Genomic DNA, 15,891 nt, shown 5'->3' on the forward strand with positions numbered 1-15,891 from the left:
TCGGAATTCTATGCTCCATAAAGCTACTCACTTGTTGCCATACTAGAGAAGCCTTTCCTGAGCATGAGATACATGTTATTAAAGTAAAACAAATCGTTGTCAGAAGTGCGGTTCGAACCCACTCCCTCATACGAGGATCAGAGCACAAATCTGACGCCATAGACCACTCGGCCATCCTGACACGCTTTTCAAAGTTTTCCTTGAAAATGTAGCTATATTACAACACCAAAATACCTCTCGGAACTCTATGCGTCATAGAGCTACTCACTTGTTGCCATACTAGAGAAGCCTTTTCTGATCATGAGATACAAGTTATTAAAATTAAACAAATCGTTGTCAGAAGTGGAGTTCGAACCCAAGCACTCATACGAGGATCAGAGCTTAAATCTGACGCCTTATACCACTCGGCCATCCTGACACGCTCTTAAACGTTTTCCTTGAACATTTAGCTATAGTACAACACCAAAATACCTCTCGGAATTCTATGCTCAACAGAGCTACACATTTGTTGCCTTTTCTGATCATGAGATCAGAAATGTAATTAAAATGAATCAAATCGTTGTCAGAAGAGGGGTTCGAACCGGCACCCTCATACGCGGATCAGAGCCTAAATCTGACGCTTTAGACCACTCGGCCATCCTGACACGATTTTGAACGTTTTCCGTGAAAATGAAGCTATAGTACCACCCCGAAATACCTCTCGGAATTCCATGCTCCATAAAGCTACTCACTTGTTGCCATACTAGAGAAGCCTTTCCTGAGCATGAGATACATGTTATTAAAGTAAAACAAATCGTTGTCAGAAGTGGGGTTCGAACCCACGCCGTCTTACGAGGATCAGAGCTTAAATCTGACGCCTTAGACCACTCGGCCATCCTGACACGCTTTTAAACGTTTTCCTTGAAAATGAAGCTATAGTACCACCCCGAAATACCTCTCGGAATTCTATGCTCCACAGAGTAGAGTTGGGCACCCGCTCACCACAAATATGCCAGTACCCGCCCGCATTATTTAGCCCATGATGAAATTACCCACCCAAACCCGCAAGACTAAAAACCCTACCCGTACCCGCCCGGGTACACCCGCTGAAAGGATTACCCACCCATGGGTTATCCATAGGTAACCATGGGTAAACACAAAAGTATATACATCGTTCTAGTAGGGCACTTGAAAGGTGAAAATTATACTCTTAGACTATTCAGTACCTGTACTTATTTATTTTGATCAATGTAGTAATTATGGTAATTGTTATGTACAAAAGTCATATCGGACATTGTCGCGCTATGAAGCTCGGTTCTTCTAGGGCTTAAAATTGTTCCTGTGCTGGAAAAGGTTCTTTCTTCTGTGGCCTCCGAGGCCGGAATAGCTAAAACCCAAGACGCAACTTTGCGTAGTGTCGGAAATTGTAACGATTTCTTCCAGAATTCCAGGAGATCAAATTCCGCCACATCTGTTTAATAGGGACAAAGTAATATCATTGTTTCGTTATATGACACATTGAACTTAGGGTGGAAAACCTGAACGTGGTAGCGAATGTCCAATATAAATGGTAAGCTCGTCTTCGTCTTCGTCTTCGTCTTCGTGATCTTCGAATTTCTCAAGGAAAGTTCGGGGCATTTTTGATGGTGGACCTTCATCCTGCTTTGCCATGGAGGTGAGGCGCTCCGTGATGTCACTAGTAGGCGTTACTATATCCATCCAGTTTCTTAGTAACTTTTTAGCTGCTTCGCGTATTTCTTCACTAGTAAACTGCAACTTTTTATATCTAAACTCGAAACTGTGGAATCAGTACTAATTCAAAACCATAAAACCCACAATTTAACTGAAGACTTGGCGAAGAACGCATAACATAACGGACAACGCTTAAATGTAATTGTGGGTCACTTAAAGGGATCGACAATTGTATATCCGTGGGCGGGGCCTATTGAAGCTTACCTTCCATCACATAGAGCTCTACTAACCATGCACGAGTTTTCGTAGGGTGCACTGCTAACCCTACGAAAACTCGCACACAAGCTTCAATAGGTCACCCCGGGTATTCAATTGTCGATTCCTTTAATTAAACGAATTCAGAATTTTACTTTGGGTGTAACATGCAAGCAGCGTAGTATATGGGATCCGATTGGCAGTACTTGTCGAACCATCCTTGGACCGATGTTTTGAAGTTGGCAAACATTCTTGAATCGTCGGCCTTAGGAGATAATTCATCTCGTAGGACTTCGTAACAAATAACCACAATGTTAATTGTTGGGCATTTATCGGCGCTGAGCTTCTCTGAACACGTTCGAAAGTGGCGTAACATTGTTACTAGTTCAGTAACCAGGTCATCGTCGATGCCCGTAATTCTATGCAACTGATGCATTTTTAGAAGTATTTCTTTGACCGGTAGGGACAGTTTCTGGTATGACTCGAGCATAATCAATTTGCTGTTCCAACGCGTGGTGACGTCTTGTTTCAAAGTATAAGGGAGCTTAGAATTTAACCCGGCCTTTTTAAAGTAAGTAACTAACGCTTTCACACCATCAATCGAGCTCTTAATAGCTGGGAAATGTTCGGTAAGGGCTTTGTCTTTAAACGAGTGCTCAAGCACCAAATTCAGAACGTGACATTGACATGGTAAGCGACGTGGGAAAACTCCAACCATATTTGACCCACCATCGGTAACCGCAGTAGAATGATCCATAATTGTACTCGCGTCGTCAGAGGGAAAATAACTTTGCAAAATCCTTGTACATTCACCTCGAATATTTATAGTGGATTTCTTTTCATCTGGGAACTCTTCTACGGCTAGAAGGCTGTTCTTTAAGGTAAATGTATGATCAATGAAGTGTATACTCAGGGATAAAAAGTGCCGTTGTTTGTATTGATCGGTCCACATATCCGTTGTAAATGAGAATCGTGGGTAGGACAGTGACCCCTGCAAGGATGTCATGATGTTACCTTTCAAATGGGATACTACAGAGTTGAGATGTTTGTCTTTTAGCGTTTTACGATGTTGCAAGATGTTTTTTACGTCAACGTGTCCATGGCGAGCTCCAAAGTCTGAGAAGGCTTGCACGATACGTAAGAAGCCTTTCGATTCTACACTATAAAGTGGTCGTAGATCTTGTGCTAATCCAATTACGACAGTTTGGTTTATGTCATCTTTCGCAAGGTCTGAGATAGGTTTTCGCGGCACATCTGAGACAATAACGCTAGATGAAGTCGAGACGCGTCGGACAATTTGGTGCTGCCTTTCGCATGACTGAACGTGGTTTAACAAGGAGTGGGTTCCATTCTTTGCGTCCCACGACAGTATTGAACTACATTTTACACATCGAACGAACCCCGCCGCTTTACCGTCCACGAAAATGACATCGAAGGAGGTCCAAACCACCGATTTTCCCCTTTCGTTTACATTAAATGAGACACGACTAGTTTCAGAATTGTTTTCGATCAATAGCTTAAGGTCATTTTTAGTCAACTTAGTCAAATCCGGTGCTCGCGACATGCCTACAGACACCACAACTACCGCGGTCGCTCAAGCTGACAACGTATACGTTAATGAAATTTAAGTAATGCAAAATGATACATTCGCTTAAAACATGCACATTACACGAGCTCAAATAATTGGTGGCTATCTCGGCTACTGACAAGATACCATACTAATGTTTAGATGGGGTAGTTAAAAGAGTTAAAACACATCCCATTGATAAGAACTTTTTTGTTTTGAGTAAAGAATTTGTAGACTGAGGAGCCCCAATAGGCAAAAAATGACGTCAAAGTCCTATTGAAATGTGACACGCTTCATTTTGGGTAGCCGTAGCACCCACCCTCTAACGTGGTACCCGCAACATATGTTCAGCTAAAAAGACCCGAAATACCCACCCGCTAATTTTTTCTACCCACCCATATCCACCCGCGGGTGGGTTGGGTTTTTTACGGATAACCCAAAGATTTGACTGCGGGCTCCCACCTCTACCACAGAGCTACACTTTTGTAGCCTTTTCTGATCATGAGAGACATGTTATTAAAATGAAACAAATCGTTGTCAGAAGAGGAGTTCGAACCCACGCCCTTATACGAGGATCAGAGCTTAAATCTGACGCCTTAGACCACTCGGCCTTCCTGACTCGATTTTGAACGTTTTTTGAGAAATTGAAGCTATAGTACCACCCCGAAATACCTCTCGGAATTCTATGCTCCATAAAGCTACTCACTTGTTGCCATACTAGAGAAGCCTTTCCTGAGCATGAGATACATGTTATTAAAGTAAAACAAATCGTTGTCAGAAGAGGGGTTCGAACCCACACCCTCATACGCGGATCAGAGCTTAAATCTGACGCCTTAGACCACTCGGCCTTCCTGACACGATTTTGAACATTTTCCGTGAAAAGAAGCTATAGTACCACCCCGAAATACCCCTCGTAATTCTATGCTCCATAAATTTAGGTACTCACTTGTTGCCATACTAGAGAAGCCTTTCCTGAGCATGAGATACATGTTATTAAAGTAAAACAAATCGTTGTCAGAAGTGCGGTTCGAACCCACTCCCTCATACGAGGATCAGAGCACAAATCTGACGCCACAGACCACTCGGCCATCCTGACACGCTTTTCAAAGTTTTCCTTGAAAATGTAGCTATATTACAACACCAAAATACCTCTCGGAATTCTATGCTCAACAGAGCTACACATTTGTTGCCTTTTCTGATCATGAGATCAGAAATGTAATTAAAATGAATCAAATCGTTGTCAGAAGAGGGGTTCGAACCGGCACCCTCATACGCGGATCAGAGCCTAAATCTGACGCCTTAGACCACTCGGCCATCCTGACACGATTTTGAACGTTTTCCGTGAAAATGAAGCTATAGTACCACCCCGAAATACCTCTCGGAATTCTATGCTCCATAAAGCTACTCACTTGTTGCCATACTAGAGAGGCTTTTCCTGAGCATGAGATACAAGTTATTAAAGTGAACAAATCGTTGTCAGAAGTGGGGTTCGAACCCACGCCCTCATACGAGGATCAGAGCTTAAATCTGACGCCTTAGACCACTCGGCCATCCTGACACGCTTTTAAACGTTTTCCTTGAAATGTAGCTATATTACAACACCAAAATACCTCTCGGAACTCTCTGCTCCATAGAGCTACACTTTTGTTGCCTATTCTGATCATGAGATCCATGTAATTAAAATGAAACAAATCGTTGTCAGAAGAGGGGTTCGAACCCACACCCTCATACGCGGATCAGAGCTTAAATCTGACGCCTTAGACCACTCGGCCATTCTGACACGCTGTTAAACGTTTTCCTTGAAAATGAAGCTATAGTACCACCCCGAAATACCTCTCGGAATTCTATGCTCCATAAAGCTACTCACCTGTTGCCATACTAGAGAAGCCTTTCCTGAGCATGAGATACATGTTATTAAAGTAAAACAAATCGTTGTCAGACGTGGGGTTCGAACCCACGCCATCATACGAGGATCAGAGCTTAAATCTGACGCCTTAGACCACTCGGCCATCCTGACACGCTTTTAAACGTTTTCCTTGAAAATGAAGCTATAGTACCACCCCGAAATACCTCTAGGAATTCTATGCTCCATAAAGCTACTCACATGTTGCCATACTAGAGAAGCCATTCCTGAGCATGAGATACATGTTATTAAAGTAAAACAAATCGTTGTCAGACGTGGGGTTCGAACCCACGCCATCATACGAGGATCAGAGCTTAAATCTGACGCCTTAGACCACTCGGCCATTCTGACACGCTGTTAAACGTTTTCCTTGAAAATGAAGCTATAGTACCACCCCGAAATACCTCTCGGAATTCTATGCTCCATAAAGCTACTCACCTGTTGCCATACTAGAGAAGCCTTTCCTGAGCATGAGATACATGTTATTAAAGTAAAACAAATCGTTGTCAGACGTGGGGTTCGAACCCACGCCATCATACGAGGATCAGAGCTTAAATCTGACGCCTTAGACCACTCGGCCATCCTGACACGCTTTTAAACGTTTTCCTTGAAAATGAAGCTATAGTACCACCCCGAAATACCTCTCGGAATTCTATGCTCCATAAAGCTACTCACTTGTTGCCATACTTGAGAAGCCTTTTCTGATCATGAGATACATGTTATTAAAATGAAACAAATCGTTGTCAGAAGAGGGGTTCGAACCCACGCCCTCATGCGAGGATCAGAGCTTAAATCTGACGCCTTAGACCACTCGGCCTTCCTGACACGATTTTTAACGTTTTCCGTTAAAATGAAGCTATAGTACCACCCCGAAACACCTCTTGGAATTCTATGCTCCATAGAGCTACTCACTTGTTGCCATACTAGAGAAGCCTTTCCTGAGCATGAGATACATATGTTATTAAAGTAAAACAAATCGTTGTCAGAAATGCGGTTCGAACCCACGATCTCATACGAGGATCAGAGCTTAAATCTGACGCCTTAGACCACTCGGCCGTCCTGACACGATTTTGAACGTTTTCCGTGAAATTGAAGCTATATTACAACACCAAAATACCTCTCGGAATTCTATGCTCCATAGAGCTACTCACTTGTTGCCATACTAGAGAAGCCTTTCCTGAGCATGAGATACATGTTATTAAAGTAAAACAAATCGTTGTCAGAAGTGGGGTTCGAACCCACGCCCTCATACGAGGATTTTAGCTTAAATCTGACGCCTTAGACCACTCGGCCATCCTGACACGCTTTCCAACGTTTTCCTTGAAAATGTACCTATAGTACAACACAAAAATACCTCTCGGAACTCTATGCTCCATAGAGCTACTCACTTGTTGCCATACTAGAGAAGCCTTTCCTGAGCATGAGATACATATGTTATTAAAGTAAAACAAATCGTTGTCAGAAATGCGGTTCGAACCCACGACCTCATACGAGGATCAGAGCTTAAATCTGACGCCTTAGACCACTCGGCCGTCCTGACACGATTTTGAACGTTTTCCGTGAAAATGAAGCTATATTACAACACCAAAATACCTCTCGGAATTCTATGCTCCATAGAGCTACTCACTTGTTGCCATACTAGAGAAGCCTTTCCTGAGCATGAGATACATGTTATTAAAGTAAAACAAATCGTTGTCAGAAGTGGGGTTCGAACCCACGCCCTCATACGAGGATTTTAGCTTAAATCTGACGCCTTAGACCACTCGGCCATCCTGACACGCTTTCCAACGTTTTCCTTGAAAATGTACCTATAGTACAACACAAAAATACCTCTCGGAACTCTATGCTCCATAGAGCTACTCACATGTTGCCATACTAGAGAAGCCTTTCCTGAGCATGAGATACATGTTATTAAAGTAAAACAAATCGTTGTCAGAAGTGCGGTTCGAACCCACGCCCTCATACGAGGATCAGAGCTTAAATCTGACACCTAAGACCACTCGGCCATCCTGACACGCTTTTCACGGTTTTCCTTGAAAATGTAGCTATATTACAACACCAAAATACCTCTCGGAACTCTATGCTCCATAGAGCTACACTTTTGTTGCCTTTTCTGATCATGAGATCCATGTAATTAAAATGAAACAAATCGTTGTCAGAAGAGGGGTTCGAACCGACACCCTCATACGCGGATCAGAGCTTAAATCTGACGCCTTAGACCACTCGGCCATCCTGACACGCTTTTAACCGTGTTCCTTGAAAATGAAGCTTTAGTACAACCCCGAAACACCTCTCGGAATTATATGCTCCATAGAGCTACTCACTTGTTGCCATACTAGAGAAGCCTTTTCTGATCATGAGATACATGTTATTAAAATGAAACAAATCGTTGTCAGAAGAGGGGTTCGAACCCACGCCCTCATGCGAGGATCAGAGCTTAAATCTGACGCCTTAGACCACTCGGCCTTCCTGACACGATTTTTAACGTTTTCCGTTAAAATGAAGCTATAGTACCACCCCGAAACACCTCTTGGAATTCTATGCTCCATAGAGCTACTCACTTGTTGCCATACTAGAGAAGCCTTTCCTGAGCATGAGATACATATGTTATTAAAGTAAAACAAATCGTTGTCAGAAATGCGGTTCGAACCCACGACCTCATACGAGGATCAGAGCTTAAATCTGACGCCTTAGACCACTCGGCCGTCCTGACACGATTTTGAACGTTTTCCGTGAAAATGAAGCTATATTACAACACCAAAATACCTCTCGGAATTCTATGCTCCATAGAGCTACTCACTTGTTGCCATACTAGAGAAGCCTTTCCTGAGCATGAGATACATGTTATTAAAGTAAAACAAATCGTTGTCAGAAGTGGGGTTCGAACCCACGCCCTCATACGAGGATTTTAGCTTAAATCTGACGCCTTAGACCACTCGGCCATCCTGACACGCTTTCCAACGTTTTCCTTGAAAATGTACCTATAGTACAACACAAAAATACCTCTCGGAACTCTATGCTCCATAGAGCTACTCACATGTTGCCATACTAGAGAAGCCTTTCCTGAGCATGAGATACATGTTATTAAAGTAAAACAAATCGTTGTCAGAAGTGCGGTTCGAACCCACGCCCTCATACGAGGATCAGAGCTTAAATCTGACACCTAAGACCACTCGGCCATCCTGACACGCTTTTCACGGTTTTCCTTGAAAATGTAGCTATATTACAACACCAAAATACCTCTCGGAACTCTATGCTCCATAGAGCTACACTTTTGTTGCCTTTTCTGATCATGAGATCCATGTAATTAAAATGAAACAAATCGTTGTCAGAAGAGGGGTTCGAACCGACACCCTCATACGCGGATCAGAGCTTAAATCTGACGCCTTAGACCACTCGGCCATCCTGACACGCTTTTAACCGTGTTCCTTGAAAATGAAGCTTTAGTACAACCCCGAAACACCTCTCGGAATTATATGCTCCATAGAGCTACTCACTTGTTGCCATACTAGAGAAGCCATTTCTGATCATGAGATACATGTTATTAAAATGAAACAAATCGTTGTCAGAAGAGGGGTTCGAACCCACGCCCTCATGCGAGGATCAGAGCTTAAATCTGACGCCTTAGACCACTCGGCCTTCCTGACACGATTTTTAACGTTTTCCGTTAAAATGAAGCTATAGTACCACCCCGAAACACCTCTTGGAATTCTATGCTCCATAGAGCTACTTACTTGTTGCCATACTAGAGAAGCCTTTCCTGAGCATGAGATACATATGTTATTAAAGTAAAACAAATCGTTGTCAGAAATGCGGTTCGAACCCACGACCTCATACGAGGATCAGAGCTTAAATCTGACGCCTTAGACCACTCGGCCGTCCTGACACGCTTTTCAAAGTTTTCCTTGAAAATGTAGCTATATTACAACACCAAAATACCTCTCGGAACTCTATGCTCCATAGAGCTACTCACTTGTTGCCATACTAGAGAAGCCTTTTCTGGTCATGAGATACATGTTATTAAAATGAAACAAATCGTTGTCAGATGAGGGGTTCGAACCCACGCCCTCATACGAGGATCAGAGCTTAAATCTGACGCCTTAGACCACTCGGCCTTCCTGACACGATTTTGAACGTTTTCCGTGAAATTGAAGCTATAGTACCACCGCGAAATACCTCTCGGAATTCTATGCTCCATAAAGCTACTCACTTGTTGCCATACTAGAGAAGCCTTTCCTGAGCATGAGATACATGTTATTAAAGTAAAACAAATCGTTGTCAGAAGTGCGGTTCGAACCCACTCCCTCATACGAGGATCAGAGCACAAATCTGACGCCATAGACCACTCGGCCATCCTGACACGCTTTTCAAAGTTTTCCTTGAAAATGTAGCTATATTACAACACCAAAATACCTCTCGGAACTCTATGCGTCATAGAGCTACTCACTTGTTGCCATACTAGAGAAGCCTTTTCTGATCATGAGATACAAGTTATTAAAATTAAACAAATCGTTGTCAGAAGTGGAGTTCGAACCCAAGCACTCATACGAGGATCAGAGCTTAAATCTGACGCCTTATACCACTCGGCCATCCTGACACGCTCTTAAACGTTTTCCTTGAACATTTAGCTATAGTACAACACCAAAATACCTCTCGGAATTCTATGCTCAACAGAGCTACACATTTGTTGCCTTTTCTGATCATGAGATCAGAAATGTAATTAAAATGAATCAAATCGTTGTCAGAAGAGGGGTTCGAACCGGCACCCTCATACGCGGATCAGAGCCTAAATCTGACGCTTTAGACCACTCGGCCATCCTGACACGATTTTGAACGTTTTCCGTGAAAATGAAGCTATAGTACCACCCCGAAATACCTCTCGGAATTCCATGCTCCATAAAGCTACTCACTTGTTGCCATACTAGAGAAGCCTTTCCTGAGCATGAGATACATGTTATTAAAGTAAAACAAATCGTTGTCAGAAGTGGGGTTCGAACCCACGCCGTCTTACGAGGATCAGAGCTTAAATCTGACGCCTTAGACCACTCGGCCATCCTGACACGCTTTTAAACGTTTTCCTTGAAAATGAAGCTATAGTACCACCCCGAAATACCTCTCGGAATTCTATGCTCCACAGAGCTACACTTTTGTAGCCTTTTCTGATCATGAGAGACATGTTATTAAAATGAAACAAATCGTTGTCAGAAGAGGAGTTCGAACCCACGCCCTTATACGAGGATCAGAGCTTAAATCTGACGCCTTAGACCACTCGGCCTTCCTGACTCGATTTTGAACGTTTTTTGAGAAATTGAAGCTATAGTACCACCCCGAAATTCCTCTCGGAATTCTATGCTCCATAAAGCTACTCACTTGTTGCCATACTAGAGAAGCCTTTCCTGAGCATGAGATACATGTTATTAAAGTAAAACAAATCGTTGTCAGAAGAGGGGTTCGAACCCACACCCTCATACGCGGATCAGAGCTTAAATCTGACGCCTTAGACCACTCGGCCTTCCTGACACGATTTTGAACATTTTCCGTGAAAAGAAGCTATAGTACCACCCCGAAATACCCCTCGTAATTCTATGCTCCATAAATTTAGGTACTCACTTGTTGCCATACTAGAGAAGCCTTTCCTGAGCATGAGATACATGTTATTAAAGTAAAACAAATCGTTGTCAGAAGTGCGGTTCGAACCCACTCCCTCATACGAGGATCAGAGCACAAATCTGACGCCACAGACCACTCGGCCATCCTGACACGCTTTTCAAAGTTTTCCTTGAAAATGTAGCTATATTACAACACCAAAATACCTCTCGGAATTCTATGCTCAACAGAGCTACACATTTGTTGCCTTTTCTGATCATGAGATCAGAAATGTAATTAAAATGAATCAAATCGTTGTCAGAAGAGGGGTTCGAACCGGCACCCTCATACGCGGATCAGAGCCTAAATCTGACGCCTTAGACCACTCGGCCATCCTGACACGATTTTGAACGTTTTCCGTGAAAATGAAGCTATAGTACCACCCCGAAATACCTCTCGGAATTCTATGCTCCATAAAGCTACTCACTTGTTGCCATACTAGAGAGGCTTTTCCTGAGCATGAGATACAAGTTATTAAAGTGAACAAATCGTTGTCAGAAGTGGGGTTCGAACCCACGCCCTCATACGAGGATCAGAGCTTAAATCTGACGCCTTAGACCACTCGGCCATCCTGACACGCTTTTAAACGTTTTCCTTGAAATGTAGCTATATTACAACACCAATATACCTCTCGGAACTCTCTGCTCCATAGAGCTACACTTTTGTTGCCTATTCTGATCATGAGATCCATGTAATTAAAATGAAACAAATCGTTGTCAGAAGAGGGGTTCGAACCCACACCCTCATACGCGGATCAGAGCTTAAATCTGACGCCTTAGACCACTCGGCCATTCTGACACGCTGTTAAACGTTTTCCTTGAAAATGAAGCTATAGTACCACCCCGAAATACCTCTCGGAATTCTATGCTCCATAAAGCTACTCACCTGTTGCCATACTAGAGAAGCCTTTCCTGAGCATGAGATACATGTTATTAAAGTAAAACAAATCGTTGTCAGACGTGGGGCTCGAACCCACGCCATCATACGAGGATCAGAGCTTAAATCTGACGCCTTAGACCACTCGGCCATCCTGACACGCTTTTAAACGTTTTCCTTGAAAATGAAGCTATAGTACCACCCCGAAATACCTCTAGGAATTCTATGCTCCATAAAGCTACTCACATGTTGCCATACTAGAGAAGCCATTCCTGAGCATGAGATACATGTTATTAAAGTAAAACAAATCGTTGTCAGAAGTGGGGTTCGAACCCACGCCCTCATACGAGGATCAGAGCTTAAATCTGACGCCTTAGACCACTCGGCCATCCTGACACGCTTTTAAACGTTTTCCTTGAAAATGAAGCTATAGTACCACCCCGAAATACCTCTCGGAATTCTATGCTCCATAAAGCTACTCACTTGTTGCCATACTAGAGAAGCCTTTCCTGAGCATGAGATACATGTTATTAAAGTAAAACAAATCGTTGTCAGAAGAGGGGTTCGAACCCACACCCTCATACGCGGATCAGAGCTTAAATATGACGCCTTAGACCACTCGGCCATCCTGACAATCGTTTAAACGTTTTCCTTGAAAATGAAGCTATAGTACCACCCCGAAATACCTCTCGGAATTCTATGCTCCATAAAGCTACTCACTTGTTGCCATACTGGAGAAGCCTTTCCTGAGCATGAGATACATGTTATTAAAGTAAAACAAATCGTTGTCCAAGTGGGGTTCGAACCCACGCCCTCATACGAGGCTCAGAGCTTAAATCTGACGCCTTAGACCACTCGGCCATCCTGACACGCTTTTACACGTTTTCCTTGAAAATGAAGCTATAGTACCACCCCGAAATACCTCCAGGAATTCTATGCTCCATAAAGCTACTCACATGTAGCCATATTAGAGAAGCCTTTCCTGAGCATGAGATACATATGTGTTTAAAGTAAAACAAATCGTAGTCAGAAGTGCGGTTCGAACCCACGCCCTCATACGAGGATCAGCGCTTAAATCTGACTCCTTAGACCACTCGGCCATACTGACACGCTTTGAAACGTTTTCCTTGAACATTTAACTATAGTACAACACCAAAATACCTCTCGGAACTCTATGCTCCATAGAGCTACTCACTTGTTGCCATACTAGAGAAGCCTTTTCTGATCATGAAATACATGTTATTAAAATGAATCAAATCGTTGTCAGAAGAAGGGTTCGAACCCACGCCCTCATACGAGGATCAGAGCTTAAATCTGACGCCTTAGACCACTCAGCCATCCTGACACGCTTTTCAAGGTTTTCCTTGAAAATGTAGCTATATTACAACACCAAAATACCTCTCGGAACTCTATGCTCCATAGAGCTACAATTTTGTTGCCTTTTCTGATCATGAGATCCATGTAATTAAAATGAATCAAATCGTTGTCAGAAGAGGGGTTCGAACCCACACCCTCACACGCGGATCAGAGGTTAAATCTGACGCCTTAGACCACTCGGCCTTCCTGACACGATTTTGAACATTTTCCGTGAAAAGAAGCTATAGTACCACCCCGAAATACCCCTCGTAATTCTATGCTCCATAAATTTAGGTACTCACTTGTTGCCATACTAGAGAAGCCTTTCCTGAGCATGAGATACATGTTATTAAAGTAAAACAAATCGTTGTCAGACGTGGGGTTCGAACCCACGCCATCATACGAGGATCAGAGCTTAAATCTGACGCCTTAGACCACTCGGCCATCCTGACACGCTCTTAAACGTTTTCCTTGAAACGAAGCTATAGTACCACCCCGAAATACCTCTAGGAATTCTATGCTCCATAAAGCTACTCACATGTTGCCATACTAGAGAAGCCATTCCTGAGCATGAGATACATGTTATTAAATAAAAACAAATCGTTGTCAGAAGTGGGGTTCGAACCCACGCCCTCATACGAGGATCAGAGCTTAAATCTGACGCCTTAGACCACTCGGCCATCCTGACACGCTTTTAAACGTTTTCCTTGAAAATGAAGCTATAGTACCACCCCGAAATACCTCTCGGAATTCTATGCTCCATAAAGCTACTCACTTGTTGCCATACTAGAGAAGCCTTTCCTGAGCATGAGATACATGTTATTAAAGTAAAACAAATCGTTGTCAGAAGAGGGGTTCGAACCCACACCCTCATACGCGGATCAGAGCTTAAATATGACGCCTTAGACCACTCGGCCATCCTGACAATCGTTTAAACGTTTTCCTTGAAAATGAAGCTATAGTACCACCCCGAAATACCTCTCGGAATTCTATGCTCCATAAAGCTACTCACTTGTTGCCATACTGGAGAAGCCTTTCCTGAGCATGAGATACATGTTATTAAAGTAAAACAAATCGTTGTCCAAGTGGGGTTCGAACCCACGCCCTCATACGAGGCTCAGAGCTTAAATCTGACGCCTTAGACCACTCGGCCATCCTGACACGCTTATACGTTTTCCTTGAAAATGAAGCTATAGTACCACCCCGAAATACCTCCAGGAATTCTATGCTCCATAAAGCTACTCACATGTAGCCATATTAGAGAAGCCTTTCCTGAGCATGAGATACATATGTGTTTAAAGTAAAACAAATCGTAGTCAGAAGTGCGGTTCGAACCCACGCCCTCATACGAGGATCAGCGCTTAAATCTGACTCCTTAGACCACTCGGCCATACTGACACGCTTTGAAACGTTTTCCTTGAACATTTAACTATAGTACAACACCAAAATACCTCTCGGAACTCTATGCTCCATAGAGCTACTCACTTGTTGCCATACTAGAGAAGCCTTTTCTGATCATGAAATACATGTTATTAAAATGAATCAAATCGTTGTCAGAAGAAGGGTTCGAACCCACGCCCTCATACGAGGATCAGAGCTTAAATCTGACGCCTTAGACCACTCAGCCATCCTGACACGCTTTTCAAGGTTTTCCTTGAAAATGTAGCTATATTACAACACCAAAATACCTCTCGGAACTCTATGCTCCATAGAGCTACAATTTTGTTGCCTTTTCTGATCATGAGATCCATGTAATTAAAATGAATCAAATCGTTGTCAGAAGAGGGGTTCGAACCCACACCCTCACACGCGGATCAGAGGTTAAATCTGACGCCTTAGACCACTCGGCCTTCCTGACACGATTTTGAACATTTTCCGTGAAAAGAAGCTATAGTACCACCCCGAAATACCCCTCGTAATTCTATGCTCCATAAATTTAGGTACTCACTTGTTGCCATACTAGAGAAGCCTTTCCTGAGCATGAGATACATGTTATTAAAGTAAAACAAATCGTTGTCAGACGTGGGGTTCGAACCCACGCCATCATACGAGGATCAGAGCTTAAATCTGACGCCTTAGACCACTCGGCCATCCTGACACGCTCTTAAACGTTTTCCTTGAAAATGAAGCTTAGTACCACCCCGAAATACCTCTAGGAATTCTATGCTCCATAAAGCTACTCACATGTTGCCATACTAGAGAAGCCATTCCTGAGCATGAGATACATGTTATTAAAGTAAAACAAATCGTTGTCAGAAGTGGGGTTCGAACCCACGCCCTCATACGAGGATCAGAGCTTAAATCTGACGCCTTAGACCACTCGGCCATCCTGACACGCTTTTAAACGTTTTCCTTGAAAATGAAGCTATAGTACCACCCCGAAATACCTCTCGGAATTCTATGCTCCATAAAGCTACTCACTTGTTGCCATACTAGAGAAGCCTTTCCTGAGCATGAGATACATGTTATTAAAGTAAAACAAATCGTTGTCAGAAGAGGGGTTCGAACCCACACCCTCATACGCGGATCAGAGCTTAAATATGACGCCTTAGACCACTCGGCCATCCTGACAATCGTTTAAACGTTTTCCTTGAAAATGAAGCTATAGTACCACCCC

General features: G+C 43.1%; 11 non-coding genes across 11 annotated transcripts; all 11 read right to left on the bottom strand.

Annotated features, from left to right (window-relative positions):
- Positions 1-97: 97 nt before the first annotated feature.
- TRNAT-UGU (transfer RNA threonine (anticodon UGU)) lies at positions 98-181 on the bottom strand. Its single transcript has one exon. It is a non-coding gene; the product is annotated as a tRNA-Thr (tRNA).
- Positions 182-797: 616 nt separating this feature from the next.
- Positions 798-881, bottom strand: TRNAL-UAA (transfer RNA leucine (anticodon UAA)). Its single transcript has one exon. It is a non-coding gene; the product is annotated as a tRNA-Leu (tRNA).
- A 3,850-nt stretch (positions 882-4,731) lies between these two features.
- TRNAL-UAG (transfer RNA leucine (anticodon UAG)) lies at positions 4,732-4,815 on the bottom strand. The gene has a single exon. It is a non-coding gene; the product is annotated as a tRNA-Leu (tRNA).
- Positions 4,816-4,967: 152 nt separating this feature from the next.
- Positions 4,968-5,051, bottom strand: TRNAL-UAA (transfer RNA leucine (anticodon UAA)). Its single transcript has one exon. It is a non-coding gene; the product is annotated as a tRNA-Leu (tRNA).
- Positions 5,052-9,672: 4,621 nt separating this feature from the next.
- TRNAT-UGU (transfer RNA threonine (anticodon UGU)) lies at positions 9,673-9,756 on the bottom strand. The gene has a single exon. It is a non-coding gene; the product is annotated as a tRNA-Thr (tRNA).
- A 616-nt stretch (positions 9,757-10,372) lies between these two features.
- Positions 10,373-10,456, bottom strand: TRNAL-UAA (transfer RNA leucine (anticodon UAA)). Its single transcript has one exon. It is a non-coding gene; the product is annotated as a tRNA-Leu (tRNA).
- Positions 10,457-11,298: 842 nt separating this feature from the next.
- Positions 11,299-11,382, bottom strand: TRNAL-UAG (transfer RNA leucine (anticodon UAG)). Its single transcript has one exon. It is a non-coding gene; the product is annotated as a tRNA-Leu (tRNA).
- A 152-nt stretch (positions 11,383-11,534) lies between these two features.
- Positions 11,535-11,618, bottom strand: TRNAL-UAA (transfer RNA leucine (anticodon UAA)). The gene has a single exon. It is a non-coding gene; the product is annotated as a tRNA-Leu (tRNA).
- A 612-nt stretch (positions 11,619-12,230) lies between these two features.
- Positions 12,231-12,314, bottom strand: TRNAL-UAA (transfer RNA leucine (anticodon UAA)). Its single transcript has one exon. It is a non-coding gene; the product is annotated as a tRNA-Leu (tRNA).
- A 1,564-nt stretch (positions 12,315-13,878) lies between these two features.
- Positions 13,879-13,962, bottom strand: TRNAL-UAA (transfer RNA leucine (anticodon UAA)). Its single transcript has one exon. It is a non-coding gene; the product is annotated as a tRNA-Leu (tRNA).
- A 1,562-nt stretch (positions 13,963-15,524) lies between these two features.
- Positions 15,525-15,608, bottom strand: TRNAL-UAA (transfer RNA leucine (anticodon UAA)). Its single transcript has one exon. It is a non-coding gene; the product is annotated as a tRNA-Leu (tRNA).
- Positions 15,609-15,891: the final 283 nt, after the last annotated feature.

This window comes from Phalangium opilio, unplaced genomic scaffold (genome assembly GCF_054372755.1).
Source record: "Phalangium opilio isolate 3A_F unplaced genomic scaffold, DU_Popi_V2 ptg000021l_1, whole genome shotgun sequence".
In the NCBI taxonomy this organism is placed as follows: domain Eukaryota; kingdom Metazoa; phylum Arthropoda; class Arachnida; order Opiliones; family Phalangiidae; genus Phalangium; species Phalangium opilio.